The sequence below is a fragment of the Scyliorhinus torazame genome, chromosome 21 (genome assembly GCF_047496885.1).
Source record: "Scyliorhinus torazame isolate Kashiwa2021f chromosome 21, sScyTor2.1, whole genome shotgun sequence".
NCBI lineage: Eukaryota > Metazoa > Chordata > Chondrichthyes > Carcharhiniformes > Scyliorhinidae > Scyliorhinus > Scyliorhinus torazame.
In genome coordinates, this window is record NC_092727.1 from 59,561,809 (window position 1) to 59,577,628 (window position 15,820).

The 15,820-nt window shown below is 53.4% G+C and overlaps 1 long non-coding RNA gene across 1 annotated transcript; it reads left to right on the forward strand.

The window, feature by feature from the left end:
* Positions 1–780: 780 nt before the first annotated feature.
* On the forward strand, positions 781–11,567 carry LOC140398306 (uncharacterized). The gene is made up of 2 exons (XR_011937456.1): positions 781–978; positions 9,858–11,567. It is a non-coding gene; the product is annotated as an uncharacterized lncRNA (long non-coding RNA).
* Positions 11,568–15,820: the final 4,253 nt, after the last annotated feature.

Sequence of the window (15,820 nt, forward strand, 5' to 3'; positions counted from 1 at the left end):
ATGTCTGAGTGGCACACTATGAGCTCTGTGCTCTGAGCTATCTCCTGGTAGAATGAGCGGGAACTGTCGTGTTCCCTGTTTTATAGTGCGTGTGCTCTCACTGGTGATTGGCTGCGATGTTATGTGTGTGCTGGTTGCTCCAACTGCCTGTCCATCAGTGTGTGTGTGTGATTGCACCATGATATGCTGATGTGGATATCATGACAATTGGGTTACGGGGATAGGATGGAAGTGAGGATTTAAGTGGGTCAGTGCAAACTCGATGGGCCAAATGGCCTCCTTCTGCACTGTATGTTCTATGTTCTTCCAACAATGATCATGGGATATTTTCAAAGGTGGGAGGTTTGTTACCAGTAGAAACAAATGGAAGATAATTACCAGTAAACTGGATGGAACGTCACATTTTACACGACTTGTTGTGGTCTGCTGATGTGCAGCCTGAAAGGACATTGGAAAGAAACAGACTCAATAAAAACTTCCAAATGGGAAATGCAATTGAAAAGGAAAAATAATGATGGGGCTAATGATGGGAAAGAGAAGACATTGAGTTGGCATAATTAGGGCCATCAGAGCTATGATGGACCAAGCGGCCCATTTTCTGCAGAATGATTCACAGTGAAGAATTCTATTAAACCTTCACCAGTTCAATCATTACACAGAACAACCTGTCAATCATTACACAGAACAACCTGTCTGTCGATTAATAAACAAGCTGCTTGGGAGCCTTTGATTGCACTTTCTGCTGGTCTCAGTTCGTGAACTTTACATTTAACACGCCAATGTTGGTGGAACCAATCTTCTCTGTGATTATTAACTAGTGAATACTCTGTATTCATATAAAGAGATTCTGTGATCAGGTTTTGTCATTGTGAGTCTGAGGAGATCAGTGGAAAATGGTGAAAGGACTGCTCTTTCTACTTGGGCTCCTGGTGCTGGTACTGCCCATCACCTCCTATTCACTTGAGCTCATTCTCCCAGGTGAGTGCAACTCTAAGTTAGCAATCTATAAAAGCATTCAGAGAAACAAGAGGAGGCCATTCTGGCTCTCATGTCTGTGTGGCAATTCAATTATATCATAGCTGATATGTGTCTTAGCTCCATCAGCCCACCTTGGTTCCAAAACGCTTAAATCCTTTTCCAAAAAGAAAGTCATCAATTGAACCTTTTCAAAAATTCAGATTTTTTTTTCTGGTCTCAACTGGTATTCACCAAGGATCTATCGTTAGTATGCTTGCATTTCCCAACTAGAAGCTACATTTTTCATTAATTATACCCCAGGTTTTCAAATTCCTCCTCACCATTCCTTATTTCTGTAATGTCCTCCAATCCAAGAATCCTTTGAGGTCTGTGCTCCTGCAGTTCTGGCCTCCTATGGATTTCAAGAGCTGAATTGATTTTATAGATTTCATAGAATTTACAGTGCAGAAGGAAGCCATTCGGCCCATCGAGTCTGCACCAGCTCTTGGAAAGGAGCAACCTACCCAAGGTCCACACCTCCACCCTATCCCAATAACCCAGCAACCCCACCCAACACTAAGGGCAATTTTGGACACTAAGGGCAATTTATCATGGCCAATCCACCTAACCTTCACATCTTTGGACTGTGGGAGGAAACCGGAGCACCCGGAGGAAACCCACGCACACACGGGGAGGATGTGCAGACTCCGCACAGACAGTGACCCAAGCCGGAATCGAACCTGGGACCCTGGAGCTGTGAAGCAATTGTGCTATCCACAATGCTACCGTGCTGCCCCTTGATCATCCATTGGCAGCCGTGGCTTCAGCTACCTGGGCCCAAAGTGTGGGATGCCCTCTGTAAACCTATCCACATCCCTCTGCTCCTTTAAGACAGCCCTTTTAACCAACCAAACCCTTCGAACAAGCTTCTGGTCAACTGTCCCCAATATCTGGGCCGGCACGGTGGAACAGTGGTTAGCACTGCTGCCTCACAGTTCCAGGTTCCCGGGTTCACTTCCGACCTCGGATGACTCTGTGTCTGGAGTTTTCACTTTCTCCCGTGTCTGTGTGGGATTCCTCCGGCTGTTCCGGTTTCCTCCTACAGTCCAAAGATGTGCAGATGTGCATTGGCCGTCTTAAATTGCCCCTTAGTATCCAAAAGGTTAGGTTGGGTTACTGGGTTACGGAGATAGGGCTGGATTCTCCGCCGGCGGGATGCTCCTTCTGCCGGCAGGCCGGGGGTTTCCCCACGGTGTAGGGCTGACCCACAATGGGAAACCCCATTGACCAGCGGGCGTAACAGAGCATCCCGTCAGTGGGGTTAAACAGAAATGTGGCGTGGCGGGGTGGAGAATCCAGTTTGGGCTTAAGTAGGGTGCTCTTTCCAAGGACCAGTACAGACTCGATGGGCTGAATGACCTCCTTCTGCACTGTAGACTCTATGATCTATGATCTGTGAAAGTAGCTCTGCATCCATTAAATTTCAAACAGCTTGCAGATTGGGGTATTTTGTTGTGTGCATGGAAATATACAAGTCGGGGTGTTCACAATGTGCACAGTTCTGGGGCTGGATTCTCCGTTTCTGAGACTAAGTGCTGACACCGTCGTGGAAAGTGCGGACTTTTACGGCGGCAAAAACGGTGCGGCAGGTGCAACTATTCACCAACTCGAGATGGGCTAGTATGGGCGTCATGTGAAACGCCAACGTTTGCGAGCGAAAGCGCACCGGATTCGCCGGTTCCGTGATTGCCGCACACCAGCAACCGCACTTCAGCAATTCATCCCCCGCCACACGCACCACCGCAGCCAACATGGCTGGAAGGAGAGCCGCGGTTCCGGGACGCAGAGCTAGATAACCTCCTGGACGCCGTGGAGGAGAGGCGGCTGATCCTGTACACCGCCCGGGGAGGGAGGTTGTCAGGCGCCACCGTCCGCCGTGCCTGGGGGCAGGTGGCAGACGGCGTCAGTGCCGTGGGCGAATTGCCACCAAGTGCAGAAAGAAACTGCACGACCTCCTCAGGGCGGCCAGGGTGAATAGGTAGCGCTGTGTTCTTGGCACCGAAGCCCCTTTCCCCACACACGTTACCCGGATCCCCCCCCCTCCCCCCCAGGGGACGGCCAGACCCCCACACTGACCCACATGCCTGCACCCTTGCCAGCCGCAATGGCCACTGATGCCGTGATCTACCCAACCCCTGGGCTGCATGCGCCGGACTGTCTAACAGTGTTGCTGTTTGTGTTCCCGCCACCCCCACCCCACCGCCCAGCACAAGGCCGCGCACAACCGCCGGGAGCGGGAGGACATCGGAGGGGAACAACCAGACCTGCGGCCTCTCACCGTGCCCGAGCAGAGGGCACTGGACGTGATCGGCGATCCTGAGGAAAGGTAGATCGCCAATGTGGTGAGACCCCCTGCCTAGTCGCGGATCCTCATGACACATATGTTCCCCTCACCCCCCCCACCTCCTTGACTACCCCTTCACCCCCCACAACCCCCTCACCCTCACCCCTCACCCCCCCCCCCCCCACACCCCCCTCACCCTCACGCCTCACCCCCGTCCGGCTGTCTAACCACACATGCCATCTTGTGTCTTACAGGACCTGCCGGAGATGGGCTCAGCCCATCCGGGGAACCCGCCCCCAGCCAGTGCCAGAGCCGGTGGCCCCCAGACGGCAGAGCACCGACGGGGAGAGCACCCTGAACGCCAGCCCTCTGCCCGAGACCCAGGGTTCGGGTCGGAGGATGACACTGACTTTCCATCACAGCCCCTGTTCAAAAAAGGGACTAGGGATAACCCTGGGAATTACAGGCCAGTTAGTCTTACTTCGGTGGTAGGCAAAGTAATGGAAAGGGTACTGAAGGATAGGATTTCTGAGCATCTGGAAAGACACTGCTTGATTAGGGATAGTCAGCATGGATTTGTGAGGGGTAGGTCTTGCCTTACAAATCTTATTGAATTCTTTGAGGAGGTGACCAAGCATATGGATGAAGGTAAAGCAGTGGATGTAGTGTACATGGATTTTAGTAAGGCATTTGATAAGGTTCCCCATGGTAGGCTTCTGCAGAAAGTAAGGAGGCATGGGATAGTGGGAAATCTGGCCAGTTGGATAACGAACTGGCTAACCGATAGAAGTCAGAGAGTGGTGGTGGATGGCAAATATTCAGCCTGGATCCCAGTTACCAGTGGCGTACCGCAGGGATCAGTTCTGGGTCCTCTGCTGTTTGTGATTTTCATTAATGACTTGGATGAGGGAGTTGAAGGGTGGGTCAGTAAATTTGCAGATGATACGAAGATTGGTGGAGTTGTGGATAGTAAGGAGGGCTGTTGTCGGCTGCAAAGAGACATAGATAGGATGCAGAGCTGGGCTGAGAAGTGGCAGATGGAGTTTAACCCTGAAAAGTGTGAGGTTGTCCATTTTGGAAGGACAAATATGAATGCAGAATACAGGGTTAACGGTAGAGTTCTTGGCAATGTGGAGGAGCAGAGAGATCTTGGGGTCTATGTTCATACATCTTTGAAAGTTGCCACTCAAGTGGATAGATCTGTGAAGAAGGCCTATGGTGTGCTCACGTTCATTAACAGATGGATTGAATTTAAGAGCCGTGAGGTGATGATGCAGCTGTACAAAACTTTGGAAAGGCCACATTTGGAGTACTGTGTACAGTTCTGGTCACCTCATTTTTGGAAGGATGTGGAAGCTTTGGAAAAGGTGCAAAGAAGATTTACCAGGATGTTACCTGGAATGGAGAGTAGGTCTTACGAGGAAAGGTTGAGGGTGCTAGGCCTTTTCTCATTAGAACGGAGAAGGATGAGGGGCGACTTGATAGAGGTTTATAAGATGATCAGGGGAATAGATAGAGTAGACAGTCAGAGACTTATTCCCCAGGTGGAACAAACCATTACAAGGGGACATAAATTTAAGGTGAAAGGTGGAAGATATAGGAGGGATATCAGAGGTAGGTTCTTTACCCAGAGAGTAGTGGGGGCATGGACTGCACTGCCTGTGGAAGTAGTTGAGTCGGAAACATTAGGGACCTTCAAGCAGCTATTGGATAGGTACATGGATTATGGTAAAATGATATAGTGTAGATTTATTTGTTCTTAAGGGCAGTATGGTAGCATTGTGGATAGCACAATGCTTCACAGCTCCAGGGTCCCAGGTTCGATTCCGGCTTGGGTCACTGTCTGTGCGGAGTCTGCACGTCCTCCCCGTGTCTGCGTGGGTTTCCTTCGGGTGCTCCGGTTTCCTCCCACAGTCCAAAGATGTGCAGGGTAGGTGGATTGGCCATGATAAATTGCCCTTAGTGTCCAAAATTGCCCTTGGTGTTGGGTGGAGGTGTTGACCTTAGGTAGGGTGCTCTTTCCAAGAGCCGGTGCAGACTCAGGGGGCCGAATGGCCTCCTTCTGCACTGTAAATTCAATGATAATCTATGATTAATCTAGGACAAAGGTTCGGCACAACATCGTGGGCCGAAGGGCCTGTTCTGTGCTGTATTTTCTATGTTCTATGTTCTATGTTCTGTCTCCAACACCCTCCACCATCCCAGAGACTATCACCTCGGTTAGTGAAGAGCCTCCTGGGACACTATCTGGTGCGCACCACACAGTCGGTCTGGTACAGCAGGTGGAGGTAGAAGCAGCTGAGGGGCCGGACGGTCGGAGGGAAGCCAGCCCTAGGAACCAGCTGCCGTCCAGACGGGTTCCGGTCTCCTGGAACATCCACACCAACCCACAGTGGGGGTGCAGGCAGGGACCCAGGGGCTATGGGAGGGGATGACGGCCGGCATCCAGCACGCAAGCGCAGGTGAAGGAGCCCATCCGCGTGCAGGAGCTGGGTGTGCTCATGCGTGCCACCCAGGCCAACACCGCACAGGTGGCGTCCGCGGTGGAGGCAATAGGGGTGACGGTGTTGGATATGGGTCAGCATGTGCAAGGCCTGGGGCATTCTGTGCAGGTGGGGGCCAAGGCCCAAGACAGGGCTGCTCCCTCACACGCAACCGTGCGCCAGAGTCACCTGGAGCCCAGTCACAGCAGGCATTTGCTGAGAGCGGCAGCGGCACTGCCCAGGTGCAGGCCGGCGTGGCACAGACACAGAGGGAGGTAACCCAGTCCCAGAGGGACACGGTCCAGTCCCAGAGGGACGTGGCCCACTCACTGGCTGATGTGGCACAGACCCAGAGGGACGTGGCCCACTCACTGGCTGATGTGGCACAGACCCTCAGGGTGATGGCACAGTCGCAGCGTGATGTGGTGCAGTCCCACATGGAGATGGGCCACTCCCTCTGCTCCGTGGCCGCGAACATGCAGACCCTGGTCGAGACCTGAGCGGGCCTCCAGGACTGGCAGCACCAGGTTGGGGGGGGGGGGTGGCTTCAGGGGCTGGCTCCACTCGCACCCCCATCCCATGGAATAGCCCGAGGGAGGAGGGGTGCTAGGGAGGTGCCGGAACACCCCCCCCCCCCACTCCTGTCCCTGGTGCATCTGGTGGGCAGCGGGCAGAACAGGGTGGCACCATGCCACCTGGGGTGCCCGAGGAGCAGACGGGCCCATCCAGGCCAGGCCGCCCCAGGAGGCGTGCACCAACGGGGGCTCTCGTCGCAGGACAGGAGTCACAGCAGTCTGCCTCCACTCCTGCTGCACCATCTGGGGAACCACCTAGGTGCACTGTTAGGGCCCTTAAGGCCAGAAAGTTAGACACCAGTTATGTTGGCACGGGTGCAGGGTACAGTTTAGTTATAGGGGCTAGGACACAAACTGTATATACCTCTTCACCTTAAACACCTGTTATCACCGTTGAAACCTGCCTTTGTGCTCTGTCTGATGGGTGTGGGGCGGTCAGTGCTGCCCAGTGGGAGTAGGGGGTGAGGGGCGTGTGAAGGGCCAGTGGGTGGACCGTATTTCCCCCCCACTGCCCCGATCAACCCCAGCACCGCCTCCCCAGGGATTCGATGAGACCGTGTGATGGACTGGCCAGCTCGAATGCAGGGATCATCCAGGTGGAAGGTGCTACCATGGGCATGAGTCAGACATTATCAAACGATGTGGGGCACCAGAGTTCATCGCAGAACGGGCTGTCATCATCCTCCATCCCATGGACCAGACCCGCTGTCACTGTAAACCCATTGCCCCGGCTCGTAAGTCCGCAGGTATATATAACGGAGGAGATGTGCATGCGGGTGGTTCGGTGGTGTGAGAGGTGAGGGTGTTCGGTGGTGTGGGAGGTGAGGGGGTGTGGTATGGTGGTGTCCGTGCCCCTGGCCAACGACCCCCCTACCCCCTAGTCGCTGAACTGTGTCACGACGAGTGCTCCCCGTGCGCGCTGGCCCTGGCGGTATCGTTGTGCGGCCTCCCGTGTCTGGTCAGGCCCCTTGTCCCGCTCATTGGCCCCCTCCTCATCATCCTCCTTGTCTGACGTGGCCAGCCCTTCCTCCTCATCCTCCCCCAGCACATCACCCCTCTGCTGCGCGATCTTGTGGAGGGCGCAGCAGGCCACCACGATGCGGCCGACCCTCTGAGCCTCATTCTGGAGGGCACCTTGAGAACCCAGAATCACCTCTCAACCACACCCCTGGTCGCTGTGGGCGTCGTTGTATCAGATCTCCGCTTCGGTCTGTGTCCTCCGTATAGGTGGAACCAGCCTCGACCGCAACAGGTAACCCCTGTCGTCCAGCAACCAGTCCCACAGCCTGGGGGGGGGAATGTCCCTCGAACATGTCAGGGATCACCGAGTGCACCGGATATCGGGCGCAGACGTGTACAATACGCATCTGATGATCGCAGACCACCTGAATGTTCATCGAATGGTAGCCCTCCCTGTTGGTGAACAGCGGCCTGTTTTCCGCAGGTGGCCGTAGGGCAACATGCACCCCATCGATGACCCCTGGACCCGGGGCACCCAGGCAACGGCAGTGAACCCCGCTGCCCGGCATCCTGGTGGGGGCGCTACACAGGGTACAGTATATATCGCTCCTCCTGGGCATACAGGGCGTCCGTGATGGCGCGGATGCACCTGTGCGCCGATGCCTGTGAGATGCTGGACAGGTCCCAACTCGGCAACTGGACCGACCCCGTCGCGTAAAAGTTCAGCGCGACCGTCACCTTGACGGCCACAGGGAGCAGATGTCCTTCCCCATACCCACGTGGTGCCAGCTGTGCCATCATCTGCCAGATGTGTCGCACTGTCTCGCTGCTAAACCGCAGTCTCTTTCTGCATGCCCGGTCTGGAAGGTCCTCAAACGCCATGCGGCGCCGGCACACGCGGGGCCTCATCCGGTGCCTCCTTGGCACCCCCTCCTCCTTGTCCTCTTTCACCCCCCCCACCCCCACCCTCCTCCTCCTCCTCGGCCTGTTGGGCGGCCGGCCCTCCAGCCTGAGCAGCTGCCACCTGCCCCTCTGCAGCCCACTCCTGTGCTGCAGCCTCTGCCTCCTCTCTGAGCACCCTCGCTCTCCCTGATACAGGTCTTCATGCAGGGCTACGGCCATCACCACAGCAGCCAACATCGCAGGTTGATGACTGAACAACGTTATTTTCTGCATGGAGTGAAAGGCAAACATGTTAGCTGGCACATACACCCGTGCGCAACCAGTCCCGCTACACGGTGGCCCCCATTGGCAACCCCGGCACCAAACACCCAAGTCCCCCACCCCACCCCCACACCCTGGCCCTGTTGGTGCCCCCGGTCCTGCCGCCCATCCCTGTTGCCAGGGGCACCGTTGGCTGGCACTGCCCTCACTGAGGGCTGCCGTCGGTGTGGCCCTGGGTGGACCCCCGGTGGGTGGGGTGGTCGGGGTGGGGGAATCCATATGGCCGTTGTCACTGCGCGTACCCAGGAGCCGGGCTGGGTGGCCAGCACGATGCCCGCCGTAATGGCAGTCCCTGCCTGGGCACCGCCCCTGTCCTGTTGGGGGCCCCCCCGGCTGCTCGGCCTGTCCTCCCCCTTCCCCTCCCCCCCGGCCCTGGCAGCCCCCCCCCCCCCCCCCCCCACGCCACAGCCAGCATGCCCAGTGTCCATGTCGGAAGCCCGCAGTCACCCCATGCCACTCCCTACCTCCTCTCTCTGCCGCCGCAGCCAGCACGCCAGGTTCACAAATTTTTATAGCACATTAGAAACACGCCTTCGGGAAATCGGCCCATCCGAGGCGCTGAATCGCTGAGGCCCCGGAGAATAGTCAGGACTGGTAATGATACTGTACTTTCAGACCGTACGGCGAGCGCGCGATTGCGTCATTTATTGGGGGGCCAGAGAATCCCGATTTGGCGTCAAATTGGGCTCGATTTTGGCGCCAACTAACGGAGAATCCAATCCCACATCTCCAAATACCTGATTAGACCACACTTGGTACATTGTGCACAGTTCAGGTTTTAATATCCCTTGCTTAGACCGAACGGTGGCACAGTGATTAGCACTGCTGCCTCACAGCCCCAGGGACCCAGGTTCACTTCCAGCCTCAGGTGGCTGTGCGGAGTTTGCACTTTCTCCCCGTGTGTGCGTGGGTTTCCTCCGGGTGCTCTGGTTTCCTCCCACAGTCCAAAGATGTGCAGGTTGGGTGGATTGGCCATGATAAATTGTCTCTTTGTGTCCAAAGGTTAGGTGGGGTCATGGGGTTCCAGGGATGGGGGAGTGGGGCTAGGTAGGGTGTTCTTTGAGAGGGTCGGTGTCGACACGTTGGCCGAATGGCCTCTTTCTGCACTTTGGGATTCTATGATTCCAAGATGCAGAGTTCTTGTCAAAATATCCCTAGTTTGGACCACAATTGCAGCAGTTCTGGTTTCCATTAACCTTGGTGAGATCACATTGGGAGCAATATGCAGTTTTAGTCTCCAGTTACCTCAGTTAGACATGGATGCTCAAGTGTCTTGAATTTTGGCTTAATGTACCTTTCCTTTCTGTTTCCCAGGCAGTAGCTTCACTTGTAATAAGGCTGAAGGGTCTTGCACAAATATCCCTTGTGACAGTGTTCACCCTCCTATCAAAGACTCCTGCAAGATCGGTCACTGCTGCAAGGTGCCAGGAAATAAAAATATCCCAGAGTGAGATGCACCTGAGGATTCTACTGAAGCTAACTGAAATTTCTGTAATTCAAGCCCTGCTACATTGTACAGATCCAATGATCCACTGCTTTCTGAATCAAGTGACTATTAAGGATTTAACCCAGCTGATGTCAAATTATAATCTTTACCAAGACAGAGAAAAAGAGAGAGCATCACCCACATACAAATGCAGAAAACCTTGAAAAGGCTTTGACAGACGAGGTCTTGGGACTATTTACAGCAATCTGTGGACACCCGAAAACACATGACCTGTTCCTCCAAGAATCATAAAACAAAGAACATTAAATGGTGATTTCCCACAAACCCACCACAGGTTACACAGCGGCGGAGATGGCCCGCTATTGGCTGTTGGCGGGATCTTCTGGTCGTGCCGTTGTCAACATGATTTCCCATTGAAGGCACGCTTTGCTGCCGTGAAACCCATGGCGGGGGTGTGCCATCGGCGGGACCAGAAAATCCCACCAGCGAGAACTGCCGAAAAGTTCTGGCCAAAGAACAAGATAGACAATGGGCATGTTATTCTCAAAGCAAAATTATTTTCTTTCAATTAGACTTTTAGGGAGACAACTAGGGCCGGGATTCTCCCGCAATCGGCAGGGCGGCCCGTACCGGCGCCAAAGAGCGGCGTGAATCACTCCGGCGTCGGGCCGCCCGGAAGTTGCGGAATCCACCGCACTTCCGAGGGTTAGGCCGGCTCTGGAGGGGTTGGCGCCGCGCCAACCAGCGTCGAAGCGCCTCCGCCAGCCGGCGCGAGTTGGCGCATGCACAGGACCGCCAGCATGTTTCCTGCACATGCGCAGGAGGTTTCTTCTCCGCGCCGACCATTGCGGAGCCTTACAGAGGCCGGCATGCAGGGAAAGAGTGCTCCCACGGCATAGGCCCGCCCGCAGATCGGTGGGCCCCGATCGCAGGCCAGGCCACCATGGGGGGGGCCTCCCGGGGCCGGATTCCTCAGCGCCCCCCCACTGAGGACTCCGCAAGCCCCCCCCTAAGCCAGGTCCCCCCCGGTATGGACCTTGTCTATTTCACGCCAGCGGGACTGGCCAAAAACGGGTAGCCGCTCAGCACATCGGGGATCGGAGAATTGATGGGGGGGGCTGCTGCCAACGACCCCCGACCGGCGCGGCGTGATCCCCGTCTCCGCTCAAAAACCAGTGCCGGAGAATTCGGCAGCCGGCGTCGGAACGGTGGAGCGGGATTCACACCACCCCTCCCAGCGATTCTCCGACATGGCAGGGGTCGGAGAATCCCGTCCCTAGGTCTGATCTGCATTCCTGAAGCCCATTAGAGGTCTTATAGATAATATCTCCTCGTAGCTGAAACAAGGCTGAAACTACGCTTTCACTTTAATTATGAGTATGTTATTTGAATATCCTACATTTATCTTTAGATGGCTTTGTAACATTCATTTACCTCTAGATAGATTTGTTTATTTTGCATTTTTATTTTAAATTGGTTAGGTTATTTTATTTACTTTGCACTTCCAATATTGCAACAAGTACAATAATGTAATTAAGATTTAAGCAAATAATAAAGTTTTATTAAGTTGCCATTAATTGTGTTTCTCAGGACCTGAATTTCTCTGGAATTCTTCAACGGGGAATTCTATGTACTGAGAAAGGTTAACTCAGAAGTGTTATTTTTGCCATAATATCCCGAGTGAGCATAATTTATTCTGGGATATCATTGTTAAGTCTAATACCCCTGGGAATAAGCCCAAGCGGGAAGGTGATGAGTGAGTGGTACTGTCACTGGACAGTACTGACAGTAAATGGTCTGGTGACCAGCGATTTGTATCCCACCAAGGCAGATGGTACAATCCGAATTCGATACAAATCTGGAATTCAAAGCTTAATATTGACCGTGAACCCAATTGCCGATTGTTGTAAAAACCCATCTGGTTTGCTAATGTCCTTTAGGAAGGAAATCTCACGTCCTTAGCTGATCAGGTCTACATGTGACTCTAGACACACAGCAATGTGGTCGACTGTTCAGTACCCTCTGACATGGCCGAGCAAATCACTCAGTTCAAGGGAAGCGGGGGATAGACAATAAATACTGGCCCAGCCAGCGACGCCCATGTTCCATGAATAAGGATAATTATTTAAAATATCACCCTGTCGAGGGTGACAATAAGTTTGGCTGAATGCATTAACTTTGCTGGTTGTAAATAGGTAGAAGCCTGACATTGGCAACCAACATTGGGGCTGAGGTAAAATAACATTTGCAAACCATCCTATGTCAGAAAAGTTATTTCCGCTACAATTTAAAATCTCTCCTCGTCAAGAATTAAGACTGACAATAAGTTTTGCTGAATAAATTAATCTTGCCATGGGGGATAAAAATAGAAAGACCCTGACATATAAATCTCACTGGATTTATCACCACATTTTGTCTGTGTCTCAATTCTCATTTGGATCGTGTCAGTACATTGACTTGACAGAGAGGAAGAGTCCATCAAGAAATGGCAGGGGCACTTGACATCGTGTATCTCCAAAATGTTCATCCTCACACAATCATACCTCACAGCCAATGGCCCAGTCTGATCTATCACCATCCCTGATATGCCCTATCCAAATGTCAGGACACACCCACCAGTGGTGATGGCACAGTAACATATAGTCAGAGGGTGCTGGCTTTGGAAGCCTCAACATTGACCCCAAACTCTCTGATGTCTCAAGGCATCGGGTCAAACACAGGCAAGGAAACCTCCACCTCCCACCCACCCTCAACTGATGATTCTGCGCTCCTCCATGTTAAACACCAATAGGGAGAGGCACAGAGGGGAGCAGGACATAGATTGTAATCTGCTTGGGGACTTCAATGTCCATCAACAAGAGTTGCTCATCAACACCAATACTGACTACGTTGGTTAAATCCTGAAGGACATATCTGCCACACTTGGAATGTGGCAACAGGTGGGGGATCCAACAAGAGGGAACATTTTACCTGACCTCGTTCTTACCAATCTAATTGTGGCTGATGTATCTGTTCATGACACTGTTGCTGGGAGTGATCACTGCACAGACCTTGTGATGCTGAATTCTGTCTTCACACTGAGGGCACCCTCCATGGTGTTCTGTGGAACCACCATTGTGCTAAAGGGAGAGAGTCAGAACAGATCTAACAGCTGAAACCTGGGTATCCGTGAGGCTGTTAAACACCAGCAGAAGCAGAATTGAATTCAGCTGCATTCTGTAACCTCCTGGCTCATCAGGGGCGGGATTCTCCGACCCCTCACCGGGTCGGAGAATCGCCGGGGGCTGCCATGAATCCCGCCCCCGCCGGTTGCTGAATTCTCCGGCACCGGATATTCGGCGGGTGCGGGAATTGCGCCGCGCCAGTTGGTGGCCCCCCCCACGGCGATTCTCCGGCCCGGATGGGCTGAAGTCCCGCTGCTAGAATGCCTGTCCCGCCGGCGTGGATTAAACCACCTCTGTTACCGGTGGGACAAGGCGGCGCGGGCGGGCTCCGGGGTCCTGGGGGGGCGCAGGGCGATCTGGCCCCGGGGTGTGCCCCCACGGTGGCCTGGCCCGCGATCGGGGCCCACCGATCCGCGGGCGGGCCTGTGCCGTGGGGGCACTCTTTTCCTTCCGCCTTCGCCACGGTCTCCACCATGGCGGAGGCAGAAGAGACCCCCTCCACTGCTCATGCGCGGGGATGCCGTGAGCGCCCGCTGATGCTCCCACGCATGCGCCGCCTGGCAATGTCATTTCCGCGCCAGCTGGTGGGGCACCAAAGGCCTTTCCCGCCAGCTGGCGGGGCGGAAATCAGTCCAGCGCGGGCCTAGTCCCTCAAGGTTAGGGCTCGGCCCCTCAAGATGCGGAGGATTCTGCACCTTTGGGGCGGTGCGATGCCAGACTGATTTGCGCCGTTTTTGGCGCCGGTAGGCGGACATAGCGCCGATTACGGAGAATTTCGCCCCAGATTCCTAATTCCACATCGTCATCAAGCCAAAGGATAAAGTCTGGGTGAATGAAGAGTGTGGAAAAGTATGACTGCAGCAGCATCAGGAATACTTTAAAATGAGGTACCAGCTGGTACTATAATGAAGGTCCACTTCCACACAGCGGAAACTGCGTGCCGGAGACATAGTTTTGTGATCCCACAACCAACAAATCAGATCAAAGCTCTGCAGGCCTGTCCCATCCTGCATGGTGCACAATTAAAAATCTAACCAAAGGAGAAGGCTCCACAAATATTCCCATCTTGAACGAGGTGAGAACACAGGACGTCAGTGCAAAAAACATTTCCAGCCAGAAGTACCGTGTGGCTGATCCATCTCGGCCTCCTCCTGAAGTCACCAACATCGCAGTTGTCAATCTTCAGCCAATGTTACCCACAGGTTCGGCATTTCTTCCCTATCTGTAGAATCCGCTAAAGCAGCATGCATTGACCAAGCAGGTAGAAAACAAAGATTATTTATTTACAATATTACACTCTCGACTCCCCAAAGGGTCTCCCTCCCTGACCTGCTCCCACGTTGGTGTATTTATACCAGAGGTCTGATTCCCTAATTTAGGAGGAAACCTCACCCCCTTGTTACCGGGGGATCTTGTATTCAGAGGTGGTCACCTGGAATATAATTGTCCTGATACCGTGACCTCATCAAGGGTTATAACACTACCTTTCAATCCTATTGCACTAGAAATAAAGCCTAGTGCTCGGCTTTATTTGATGTAGCACATCATTTAGTGATTGAAGTATTCGTACTTTGCGATCTCGTTGTTCCTTTGCCAAACCTCACCACAATGGTGGGGCAGGATGGGCTTCTGATGTATTCTGAGCAGGAGGAATGGGTTGCACCTCAACTGACCTTGGGCAGATGTCTTCAGGGGGGGGAAGATCAGTAGATATGTAGAAGCCAATTCCATTGGTTGGTGAGTTGATGCGGACATTCCTCCATTGTAGCCAAGGCAGGTTCTTGACTGAAATTCCAGTTTAGCCCTAGTCTAGTGTGAGACGCCAACTTGAGTAAAGGAAGTGGAGCCAGCACCGCATATGTACATCATCTAAAACAAGTGAGTACAGTGCTACTCGACAACATTGGACACCTTTAAGGAGTCACCGGAGAAAAAGAATCATTGATCAATGGCACTTTGGGAGATGCCGTTGATCTGGAGGCGTGATAAGGGGCAGGTGTGAGACTAGGAAGTGCAGTGCCAGCTGTTTTAGGGAGAGAGGGGCAGGAGGGTGAGGGGCATCTTTCACTTCTGTGGGTACACACATCTATCTTCCTCTGTAACATCTCCACCAGAACCCCCAGTGAGCTGTGCCTTGGTAGGAGAGCCATGTGGCATTGTGCCGCTGTGTGCCAGCCTGTCCACTGCCCACACTCAGTGAAAGTGGATGCGAGGAGGCCACACATACTGTCACATGACAATTGTGACCAATCAGCAGTTGAGTGTTAAACGAGCAGCTGTTTCAGTTTCAGCCTCCCCAGGCAAGTTCAAGTTATGGCCATCACCAATTAGGACCAGAATTAAGAGCACCCCTTTAGCACTCGCTTTCACTCTCACTCTGAATCCCAGCCCGTAGAGTTTATCCACTGTATCTGGTGTGATTCAGACACCCAGCAGTGGATTGTCCACACAGACGGGCAGTGAGCTGCTGGATCCTATCCTGGGGGGTCAATCATTACTGTCAGGTCGTCACATCTTGTTCAAGGCTGTCAGACAAGATGGCAACTGGTGGTTGGTTAGTTCCGTGTTCCAAGAAACTATTTAACAGACTGATAAACTGATACAACTCAGGTAACCAGTTTGGAACTCTTTATTGTTGTCTGGAAATTATCACACATTTCAAACAG